The sequence below is a fragment of the Manis javanica genome, chromosome 4, assembly GCF_040802235.1.
Source record: "Manis javanica isolate MJ-LG chromosome 4, MJ_LKY, whole genome shotgun sequence".
Taxonomy (NCBI): Eukaryota; Metazoa; Chordata; class Mammalia; order Pholidota; family Manidae; genus Manis; species Manis javanica.
This window is the reverse complement of record NC_133159.1, coordinates 86328616-86341387: the sequence shown is the minus strand read 5'-3', so window position 1 is coordinate 86341387 and position 12772 is coordinate 86328616. Positions and strand designations below refer to the sequence as shown.

The following is a 12772-nucleotide window of genomic DNA, read 5'->3' as shown; positions in this document are numbered from 1 at the left end:
GTGGGGGAATTATACTTGTCTGCCCCTCATAGGAGGTTTAGCTACATGATTAGCTTTGGCTGATGAAATTTGAGCATTTTAATTATGCCACTTTGGGCCTATCATATGTTTCTATTATCTCTTTTGTCCCCCCTGCCACATGTAGGTTCATCCCAATTAACTGCTCTTCCTGCGTAGATCCCAGAATAAAAAAGATGGGAAGTAGAGCTGCACATAACTCACACTGGACATTAACATGGATGAGAAATAAACTATTGTGTTGTAAATTACTGAAATGTGGGGCAGCATAACTTAGCCTAAACTGAATCATCTTCTTTCCAACTCAACAAATATTCAGTCATTCCTTCCACAATACTGAGAACATACTCTATGTCAAACTACACACTACAGAACATACAGAAATTTGTAAAGCATTATGTCTGTCTTCAGTTGTCTTAGTTCTGAATAGTAAGTCATGTTTTCAAGCTGCTACAAGGCAATGCAAAATGCCATAAGTCTGTTTGGAGACTTCAGAACAAATTGCTACCAGGTTTTGAGAAAGGGAAAAATAACATTACACTGGAGGAAATCAGAAAAATTTGCATGAAGTATTATTTGCATCTTGAAGCACAGGCAGCACACAGTAAACTTTGAAGATATATTGAACAGAGAAATAAATAGACAACTAGTTATAGCCATTAAAGGCTGACATTTCTGTGTCAATGAAACCACACCAGAGCAAGTGAAATGTCCCAAGGTTAAAAGATGATGGCACTCAAGAACTTGTGAGTGGGTGAATTTGCTTTAAGTAAATCTTTTGTTGAAAGAAATCTTACTCATCGACTCTGGCATCTTTTAAGCTCCAATTATTTCTGGTTAGTCATGTGGCTTTTCATATGATCTGCTGCTTTTGGCAGGCTGCTTAGGCAAGTTTATCTCACAGTCAGCAACTGAAGGCTTCCTATTTTCAGTTTTATCCTTGATGGGAACCATCAAACAGAACCTTCGCGGTTGGTACTTCCGAGTTCAGTAGGACTGGGAGGATTGGGGATCGACGAGGCATAGACAAACCTGCAGAGTGGGCAAAGACAGCCATCTTAAATAGCCTAGAACAGAATTTTCAGAAGAAATCTTTCCCTCCCTAACTCTGACACATGTTTCTGTGATGATTCAAATGATAAATGCCCTTTTCCCGGCTTCATAAATTACAAATTCAGGAATTGGTTACACTGCTTAATCATACATCCGTGCCACAGATAGGGAAATTTTAAATACAGGAGAACAGGAGGGCCACAAATGAACTTTTGCCCGAACTGTTCCCTAATCTAGACTGAACGATTGAGCAAAAACCCAATTTCTAAGCTCTCTTCGGCTCTGAAATTCCGTGAGTCTATGCAACTATGCATATTCAAAAAGATATTCCTCTGGGAAGTGGTTAGCCTATTCTCACTGGACAGTTGTCCAAATGGCAGTGGGACTGGGGATCCTTATCCACACTGCCACGGTGTTCCTGACTAAGCAGGGTAAGCAAGTTTGATGGCATGCCAGCTCCAGCGGCCCCCACAGGATGACAGTAGAAACCTCACATGCCTACACCTGAACCCAAGTGCCCCACATTGGAATATCTTTGGATAATGCTAACACTGTGTCAGATGTAGGAAAGCAGATTTTCGCCTTCTCAAGCAGAGACCATTCTCTAAAGATAAACAAACTGAGAAAGTGAGGGGTGCTGAGTCTGACAGGGTTTCTGAGAGAAGAATAACTTCACACCCTCCACACTTCAAACCTGACCTCACCCCCATGGTCATCCCCTGACCCTGGACAAGTTGCTTATTCTCCCTGTGCCTCAGTACTCAGATCTCAGTCCTCACCATGCATTGCCAGAATGAGGTTCTTTTGTGGATATGAAAGTTCCCAGGGCCCAGCACTCACATGAATTTAATGTGTGTTAATTCACTTCCTCTCAGGACTCCCCCTCAGCCCATTTCAGTTCCATGCATGAATATTATATGATTAATTTTCTTTTTCTTTGTCTTTTAGTTTATTATTGCTCTCACATATGCTTAATATGTTTCACGGCAAGCTGAAAACTATACACACACAAATGTACAAAATCCAAGATGAAAAAAAAAGTGCTAAATCACCCAACATAGAACCAGCATCTACTTTCAGGCTTATCAACAAAATCTGAGATATCTTATCATCCAACAAAAATTCATTTGACCCATAATAACTTTAACTTTAAAATTCTCTAAATACTAACGCAGAGCTATCTCCTTGTTCATCCCTGATAATTATCCAAGTCTGAAAGCTCCCATTCTGGAAGCTGGTGGTCTTATCTCACTCCTACTCCTACCCTGACTACCCAACTCACTCAAATTCTTCTACCCACCCAGTGCTCACCTTGGCCTTCACCAACAAACTGTTCTTCCCACCGCCCAGTCTCAGAATTCCCAGAGTGACCGCCATCTCTCTCACAGATGAATGGAAAGGGGTTTCAAATGCTTCTTTTTTCCACTCTCTATATTTCAGTTTTTTAGGCATAATATTGGCTGTGTGCTCTGCAACTAATCACCCTTCAGTTTACAGAGGAGTGAACCAAAGGACAGAAGATGAATGATTTACTTAAAGCTAAGAAGTTACCAGCAAATGTCAATGTTAGAACAGAACTCCCTGCCTTTTCTGCATCTCATCCTTTCTGTGGACAGCAGGGCCTGTGGTGCAGGGCAGGCTCTTCATAAACATTTATTGAATAACTGTTACATGAATGAATGCTTTCTTCCTGCACTGTAAACTGAGGATGACACTAACTCTTTTCTGAAATATGTACAACCTATTATTGTCTTCAGGATTAAGTGTTGGAATATAACTTAGGAGCTCAGATGTCTGTGTTTAGTTTGCCTGCTTCAGTTTGATGATGTTTGATGATGCCTGATAACACACAATGAGACAACTTGCAGATATTTCATAAGCTAAGACAGGAAACAAAAAAGAGAAACTTTGCTAGAGTCTCACTCTATTAGGAGGCAGAGGAAGGAAAATGATCACACCACAGATCACCATCATAGCGTGATAATTTACTGTATGCCTCCATAAACTTTAGCTTATTTCAACCTTACATCAATCTTATGCCTTGTATGTGCATGACTTTTATGGCACATTTTTAACTCTTAAATGATTTAGCTCACTTAATATTTCTTTATTCATAGGAACCCTTGGCATGGGGAATATCATTATTCTTACCACACAATTCAGGCAACTGAGTCTTTGAGATCACATAGCTAGTAAGTAGCAGAGTGAAATTTGATCTGAGGTCTCACTGAATTTGGAATTTAACAACTATACTATATAAATTCTATCACTATTGATAGTGGCAGATGGACCTCACAGTGGAAGATAGTCTCAATTTTCCTTTAAATACCTGGTGGACTAAGCTACTGACTGACAGAGCAAAAAGCCTAACTCATCCGCATACCTTATCTGCAATTATGTAAAGGGTTTTTACTTCAACATTCTCTGCACTAGTATACAAAACTACAGTGAGATACCACCTCATACCCATTTGGATGACTACTAATAAAAAAAAAGAAAAACAAAAACAGAAAATAAGTGTTGCTGAGGACGTGGAGTAATTGGAACCATGTGCACTGTTGGTGGGAATGTAAGTGGTACAGACACTGTGAAAAACACTGGTGATTCCCCCAAAATTAAAAATAAGATTACCATATGATCCAGCAATTCCTCTTCTGGGTATATATACCCCAAAGTATGGAAAGCAACATTTCAAAGTGGTATTTGTGCACCCATGTTTACAGCAGCATTATTCGCTGTAGCTAAAATGTGGAAGCAACCCAAGTGTCCATTGACAGATGAATGATAAATATACATATAATGGAATATTACTCAGTCTGAAAAATGAGGGAAATTCTGACTATGCTATAAATGCATGCAAAAAATATGCCACAATATGGATGAACCATGAGGACATTATGGTGAATGAAATAAACCAATCACAAAAAGTAAGTCAGTTATTAAGTCTGATTCCACTTATTTGAGATACTTAAGAATAATCGAAATCATAGACAGGTTCCCAGGGACTAGAGGTAAGAATGCAAAGATATTAGAAGAGTTATTGTTTAATAGATATAGTTTCAGTTTCACAAAATGAAAAAATCCTGGATATGGGTGGTATAATGATTGTACAATATCATGAATGTATTTAATACCACTGAACTGTACACTTAAAAATTAAGATGGTGTACAGAAGCTTTTTGGCTTCATGTAGTCCCATGTGTTCATTTTTGCTTTTGTTTCCCTTGCCCAAGGAGATGCGTTCAGGAAAAAGTTGCTCATGTTTATATTCAGATTTTTGCCTATGTTATCTTCTAAGAGTTTTATGGTTTCATGACTTACATTCAGGTCTTTGATCCATTGAGTTTACATTTGTATATGGGGGAGGGTGGGAGGGTAGGGAGGGAGAAGGGGATTAAGGAGCATTATGTTTAGTACACATGGTGTGGGAGATCCCGGGAGAACAGTGTAGCACAGAAAAGGCACATAGTGGATCTGTGGCATCTTACTACATTAATGGACAGTGACTGCAATGGGGTAAGGAGGGTACTCAATAATATGGGTGAATGTAGTACCCATTGTTTTTCATGTGAAACCTTCGTAAGAGTGTATATCAATAATACCTTAATTTAAAAAACCAACTAAAAATGATTAAGATGGTAAATTTTGTTATGCACATTTTACCACAATAAAAAAAATTGGAAAAAATAGATAAAAGTTAAGTAATTGATCATTTATGGTCAATGTGAAAATGAATCCATATGTGTTAGGTTAAAAAGTAGAGTCATATTTCACACAATAAAAAATAAGCAGAAACACAGAAGAGCCATATTTGAGAGGTAGTTTGTTTTTATACACCTGCAACAGATAATGTGGCTTGTGATTAAAAGGTAAGCCAAATGCCCAGGCCCTCTGATGAAACAGCTGCTGTGTGGTAAGGCAGTGGGAGGCCTGGCAGTCCGGAAGGCTCATTCATTATAGTACGGAAGGCACCCTCTCAAGAACATGTAAACGAGATGAAGAGTGCTCTCGGAAGGCTAAAACAAACATGACCCAGCCTTCTGTGTTCTCTGTCTAGGGTTATTTCACTTGTAATGATTCATCATAACCTTTTAAGATTCTGGGAAGCATATGATACATCAGGCTGTAGGTACCATCTTTCTAAGCTGCTAGCCTTTAATACAGGGAAGAAATCCTTTCTGGTTGACCACACTGCAAGGTAGAAAATAGCAGGGCAGAGTCCAGAGTTCTGCATGGATTGTTTATTCAAAAAATCCCTAATAACAAACAGAGCAAAAACTGGATTGAAAATATTGAATTAAAAACTTATTTTTGTGATCTTCAGAAAAGACACTTCAGAATAAAAATTTATCATCAATTTTACCATACTTTGCTCTTTGAAATGAAATCCATTTACTTCAGATTAAATACTACTGGTTATGTCACCCCCTCCTCTACTGCTATATTTCATATTCCCTGTACTTTCCACACATTTGGGTCTTATTTTCACTAGAAAAGGAGTTTGGTGGGTCATGTGTCCCTAGAATTCTTGTAGTTTGTTCTAAGTTATTCTTAACCCCTCTCTTAGTCTGTCTTGCCCTCTGAACCACGTGCCCACCACAATGAGTGAAAACGGCTAACCTAGATGCAGCTCAATTTAAGGCAGAGAGCTCCAGCTGAAAAGTCAACTGGCCTATACAGGTATCAAATTTAAAACTTTCCTATCAGTAGCATCATATCCTTCTTCCATGAATGAGCATTAAATCTAACAGTTAACTGAAGCACTTAATAAATATTGTATCACTGCAACAACTTTTTGTCACCTATAAGCCCACTGAAAAGGAGACCCATAAAATACCTGGGAAGTTACTGCACAAGATAATTGAATAACATATGATAATTTTACTCTAATGTGAGGTTCTGCCTTTCATTCATTCATTCATGCATTCATGCATTCAACAAGTATTTACTGAACAGCTACTATGTTCTGGCCACTAGGAATACAATGGTAAACAAGACAGATATACACCCCACAGTCACAGAACTTACATTCTAGTGGAAGGAGGTGTGCAGACAAGTTGAGAGGAGATCACAATACCTTGTAATAAATGCTATCATAATGGAAGAATTACAATGTGCTATTGGGACCACAGTGGAGAGGCAACTAGCACAGTTCTGTGTGTGTGTGTGTGTGTGTGTGTGTGTGTGTGTGTGTGTGTAGGGGCTGATCACCAAGAGCTCCCAGGATTAAGTTGTAGTTGATATTTAAAATATGAGTTTTAGTTAGAGAGAGAGAGAATAGGGCATGAGGAGGGAGAGGGGGGATCAGCATGTAAAGGCCCAGAAACTAAAAAGAACACACCATTAATTCCATGTTTTGACCACCTTACCACATTTTTCTTTTCTTCTCTGTGACAAAAAGCAGTATCATGGCCAAACACTTGGCCAAGACTATTTATCTGGAGTTGCTGAAAGCTGTTACCCATAAAACTTGTTTTCTCTGTTTATAATGGTTAAACTGCTTGAATATGTCATTTATGGCTTTCCCACTTAAAATGTGACCAACTTGCAGACAGGGAGCATAGCTCACTATATTTCCCAGAACCCAGTGAAGCCTTTTGTACACATTGGAAGCTTAGGAAATGCTAGTGCTAAACAAATAGATAAACAGCAAAAAAAGGTCAGCAATCATGCTGGAACTCCCAGAATTTTCAAGGGAGTAGCAGTGTTTATCCAACAATGATTTTTAGCCAAAATTACTTGGTTAGGTTTCAACTTTAGGAGCTTCATCACAAAGATCCTCCTTAAATAGTATCTTGGCAATCCAGATACTCACTGTGCCCTCTGACTTGAGTTAGTTGGCCCAAATCAGTTGATTAAGGGGACCAGAATTAGGAGCTTCAAGTCCCATGAAAGGTTACCTTCAGGGAGAAAAAGAAGATCACGCTATAGTCCCACACCAGCCACGCCCTGAAGTCTGGCCAGGCTAAGGGAAATAGCATCGCAGACAGCATGTGGCCCATATTATGGGCTGGGCACTATACTAGGTGTTGCTGACGTGAACATAAATAAGAAGTAGTTCTTGCCCCTATGGGGACCCTGGCACACAGAAGTTGCTCAGTAAATATTTGTGGAGAAACTTACTGAGCATAGTCTCACATATCTAAACAAAGCACTTATCACAAAATATGTTAGTTTTGTTTTTATAGTCGGACTCTTTCCCAAGCTGTGGAAATTTTTGTATCTTGTGAACTCTTTGTTGTCTCTATAAAAGTCAAATTCCTCCTCTGAGGTCCTGAAGGAACCCTTATCGTTGCTTTTAAAGACAGTAAGAACAGCAGCTGCTGAAGGGGCCCTGGTCCCTCAGTCATGGAGACTGCAGCCTAAGCCTTTCTTTCAATGTCACCCTGCCCTGGCGCAGCTGTTGTAGGGCGCTGCCCTCAGAGTCACAGCACAGGCGGCAGCCCTAACCCCTCTCTCTCCTCGGAGAATGGTCTCCTACATCAGTCTAAGTAGCCTTTGGGTGCCCAGCGCCCGGGCTTGCAGCGCTAAGAAGACAGAGTTTGGATAGGATGAAGCAGTGATGTTATTTCCTGATGCAGAGAACAAACATATTCCTTTCCTCTGAACCTGGAAAATCACGGTCATTAGTGTCATATTTATTTCACCGGCACACTTGAAAGAAGATGTCTCTCCTTGGGTAAGGACCGGCTCAAACCTCAGGGAGGCAAGCTCTTCTTTTTACCACCCCCAATAATACTGGTCAGAAAATGGGGCTTTAGAGTTTCCTGAGCCATGAGCAAGCTGTTTTGCTTCAAGGGTACTTTCCTCAGGCCTCTCAGGCGTGAACTGCAGCCAGGTCTCAGCTCTTCCCTGGGTGAAGGAGCTGCTGGGTTTCTCCCACCTTCAGATTAACGAGGATTGGGGGAGAGCTGAGAGAAATAAAGAGGGCTCTGCCATGTTGGAGGCAAACAAAATTAGCCCAACGGCAATGTGGTGACAGGCTCAAGATACAACTTTCGCTACTGTTTATTACAACTCACACTGATTTGGGAAGGAAAGAAAATTATAATGAGATGCAATATGCCACAGCTGAGTTTCAGTGACACAAAAATGTTCTTTGTTAAACCCTACCGTCTTTCATCTGTGTCTTCCCCAGTTCTCAGCTCCTCAAGCTGACCAGGGATGTTTTCTGCCTCAGTTTCTTTCATTCACTCATTTGATCATCTGTCACTTGAGCCCCTGTCATGCACCAGGCACTGGGAGTAAGTCCCAGAGTTTCTGTCTAGTAATTAAATATTTGAACTGTAGAATGGTGTATAATAAAAGGTATCCACAAAGCATGGGAACAGGGAGGGAAGGGCATAGATCAAGAACTCTGTTGGAGCAGTTTCTGAAAACTTCCCTCAAAGTAAGACACGGGAGCTGAGTCTTGCAGTACCTAAAGACGTTCTGGGCCACATAAATGCAGGAAGATGAGCAGGTGGCCAGAGACAGAATTCCAGGGGAGGAAAAAAATACTAGAGCAGCCAGCATTTACCAGTGTGTTAGGTATTGATTCATTCACAGTGTGCTAAGCATTTTTCCACATTTATACCTGCATTGATCATTTTATCCTCACAAGAACCATATGAGGTAGTCTCTATTATTATTTCTATTGCAGCAACTGATACACAGAGAGACTAAGTAAACTGGCCAAAATCAAACAGCTAGAAAGTGACAAGCCACAGTAAGAACCAGAGCTGAGCTACACTACAGGAGAGTGTACAAATAGACATATGCAAAGGTCCATATGAGAGAGCAGGCCCCTCTAGGGAGAATGGGAGTCGATATGACTGGGGCAGGTCATGAGGGAGCATCAGAGGCAAATGAAAGTGAGGAGATAATGGGCTAGAGTATAAAGGGTCTGTGACCCCCCCTAAAGTTTGGTTTAATCCTTAGAGCAACTGGAGCTGTGAAAGATGTTATACCCAAGATCATATCTATGTTTCAAGAAGATGACTGACAACTGCATAGAGAGTGGATTGCAGTGGGGCCAGTGAGCAGGAGACCAGTTAGAACAGTAATGTAACCGTACAGGTGACAAGTGGTGAAGGGCCCGACTAAGGGAATAGGAACAGATGGAGAGGAAGGGAGAGCTACAGGAGCTAGTTAAATGATGGAATTTATAGAACAAGGAGGGATGCTGGCTGGATAAGCAAGTTGATCCAGAAGGAAAGGGAATGATGTCTAGGCTCAGGATTGAGTAAACAGAGTACCTGGTTTGGGAGAAAGACTGTTTGGTTTGGGAATATTGCATTTAGATGCCTATTCTAGCTGTCTATTGCTACATATCAAACCATCCTAAGCATTAGTAGTTTGAAACAAAAATTTATTATTATTACTCATGATTTTATGAGTCACCTGGGTTTAGCTGGACAATTCTTGCTTGGGGTGTCTCAAATAATTACTATCAGATGTTGGCTGGGCTATGATCTTCTGAAGACTCAGTTGGGTTTGTTGTCTAAGATGGCTCACTCACATGCAGGGCAGTTGATGCTGGCTTTTGGGTAGGAGTTCAGCTGGGCTTTTCCACCTGCATGTGGCCTCTCCAAGCCCCCCAGCTTGAGCTTCTCCCAGCAGAAGAGCTGGGTTACAAGAGACAGCCCAAAAAGCAAGCATTTCAAGAGGCCTGGCAGAAGCTGCAAATCTTCTAATGACTCAAACTTGGGAATCATAGAGTGATTCTAAAGATGAGTCACAGGGTCAGCCCAGATTCAAGGAGTGGGGACTCCACAGACTTGGACACTGAGAAGCATACCTTGTTGGGGCCCATTTTTGGAAACTAACACACATCTTTGTGTGCCTTTAGGGCATACAGTTAGAGAAGTTTAATAGATAGTCAAGCTATGGGTCTCTCAGAGAAAGACCTGGGCTGGGGATCTAGCTGAGAAGACAATCAGTAGGTAGATTGTGACTGAAGCCACAAATACACATGTAGACATCAGGAATAAGACCAGGAGAAGGACCTTGAAACACCAACATCTGAAGGGTAAGCAATAGAACAGTGAGCCCCTAAAGGAGATCAGATGTGTGGGTTACAGAAGCAGAGAAAACCATGGAAGAATATGCTCAGATAAGCCAAATGCAACATGTCAAGAAAGGAAATAGTAAACAGTATCAAATGTTGGAGAGAAGCAAAGTCATGTCCCCACATTATTTTCACCAGATTTGACAATCAGGTGGTCATGGGTAACCTTTGTAGGAACAGTTTCAGGGAACAGGGGAAGCAAAGAAAAAAAATAAAACAGACTGAAGCAAAATAGACAAAGAATGGTAGATGAGAGAAAGAAAGCAAGAAACTATCATGAGACATTCAACTGAGGAGGGTTTGTGTTTTGAAGTAGTTATGGCAAAGGCTCTGGAGTCAGATTGCCTATCTGCATGGGTTTGCATATTGGCTTTCCCAGCAGTGTGACTTTGCTCAAGTTACTTAATCTCTGCAATCCTCAATTTTCTCTGAAGAGGTGATACTTAAGCTGATACCTGAAGGATGAACAGGAATCAGCCAGGCAATGTGTTGAACAAATAAAGTTCTTGGCTGGAGTAACAGCAAAGACACAAGCGAGTCTGAAGCACAGTTGTCTTGTGCAGTGAGTGGACAGGAATGGGACAAGCTGTCAGGAGAGTGAGGGGCACGAGGAGGTTGGAGGAGTAGCAGGTGATCGAGCTGGGGAGGAAGGAGACAGAAGTCTGACATTCCAGGCTTTCTACTAGGGGGAACTTTCATTCTAAGTGCAATAAGAAGTCATTGGAAAATTATAAACAAAGGAGTGACATTATCTGACACCTTTTTGAAAGATCATTCTGCTTTAAAAGTAAACATAAACCTAACCAACAATTCTACTCCTAACAAATGAAGACATGTGCTCACAAAAAGACTTGTGTAAGAGTATTCATAGCATTTTGTTCATAATAGCCAAAAGCTAGAAACATTCCATGCATCCATCAATAAATAAAATTAGAAACTCAGTGATATATTCATAAACAGATTATTACTCAGCAATAAAAAGGAATGAATCATTGATATAAGCAACAACACATTATATGATTCCATTTCTATGATAGTCTAGAATAGGCAGAGCTAATCTTCAGTAGAAAAATCTTAGAACAGTGGCTTCCTCTGAAATGGGAATGGAAATAGGCGTTGCCTGGGAAGGGTGTAAGGGAACTTTCTGAAGGAATGGTTAATGTTCTACACTTGATAAATGTTCAGTTACCCAGTGGTCAAAATGCAGCAAATGTAAACTTAAGAATTAAATTTTACCTTAAAACAAACAAAAAAACTATGCAAATATTGAACTCTAGTTAATTATATATATATATGCTGGCATGTTTAGGGTAAAGGGTACAGAAATTTGCAATTTCTTTGAAATGCACCCAAATTAAGATGGATTAATGGATGAATAGAAGGGTAGATGGATGGACAGACATATAGTGAAACAATGTATCATGGGCTGAATTCTATCACCTCAAAATTTGTATGTTGATACATATGTTCATATGAGGTACTTAACCCCAAGTACCTCAGAATATGACCTTCTTTGGGGATAGGATCTTTACAGAGGTAATTAAGGTAATATAACATCATATGGGTGAGCCCTAATCCAATATGAATGACATCCTGAGAAGAAGAGATTAGCATGCAGACAACACAGCCTGAAGGACAACCATAAGTGAACACAGAAAGAAGGTGGCCATTGCAAGCCAAGGGGAGAGGTCGCAGAAGAAACCAGCTCTGCCAACACCTTGATTTTGGACTTCTAGGCTCCAAAACTGAGAAAATAAATACCTGTGATTTCAGTAACCCAGTCTGTGGTATTGCGTTAGGGCAGCCTTAGCAAACTACACATCTAAGTAAACGCTAATAGTGAGTTCTAGATAGTAGGTATGAATTTTCACTACAAAATCATTTCAGCTTTGCTGCATGTTTCAAAATTTTCATAGTAAAATGTTGGTGGGGGATCACTCTGCTCTCTGTGCATAATGGAGCTCTCTGTGCATAATGCTTATGTGCATAATGCTCTGTGCATATATGCTTAGTATGCTTAGATTTATATAAATGCTTAGTAGTCTTTCTGGTTATTTTAATTATTATAGGGGAAAACTGCGACAGTTGGGAGGAAGCTATTTCAGTGGCCAAAAGAGGGACAGCAGTGTGTCCTAGGATGGTGAAAGCGTTATTTGTAGAGAAATGGGCAGACTCTGAATTTACATTGGAGATGGGATATAGCAAGACTGTCAGAGATTATATAGGGAATAAGAATAGAATGACAAAATCAAGGATGAATGCTGTAGATTTCTGCGATTGGGAGACCAGTGGCATTTACTAAGATGGAAAATACCAAAGTTACAGAAGTAAATCATAACTTTTGTTTTGATCCTGTTAGGTTTGAAATGCCTGTGTCTGAGCCGCATCCTGGGGACAATACTCTGAACAAAAACAAACAAGCAACTGCAGCAGCTACCAAACATTAGAGTGAATTATTTAATGGAAAATAAATTAGTAGGATGGCAAAATCAAGTTTAAAATATAAAATTGGAGTTCAGAGAATGCAAAACATGCAAACTGTTTAGCCCCAGGCCTGATACATAGCTATGCTTAGTATGCTTAGATTTATATAAATGCTTAGTAGTCTTTCTGGTTATTTTAATTATTATAGGAGCCATGGGTAGAGGTAGA

The 12772-nt window shown here is 40.2% G+C and overlaps 1 long non-coding RNA gene across 1 annotated transcript in view; it reads right to left on the bottom strand.

Annotated features, from left to right (window-relative positions):
• Nucleotides 1-623: 623 nt before the first annotated feature.
• The window catches only part of LOC118971814 (uncharacterized), a 29611-nt gene continuing 17462 nt past the window's right edge, over nt 624-12772 (bottom strand). Inside the window, exon 2 of the long non-coding RNA XR_012129824.1 lies at nt 624-1050. This is a non-coding gene — a long non-coding RNA (uncharacterized lncRNA). The remainder of the gene's footprint in view (nt 1051-12772) is intronic.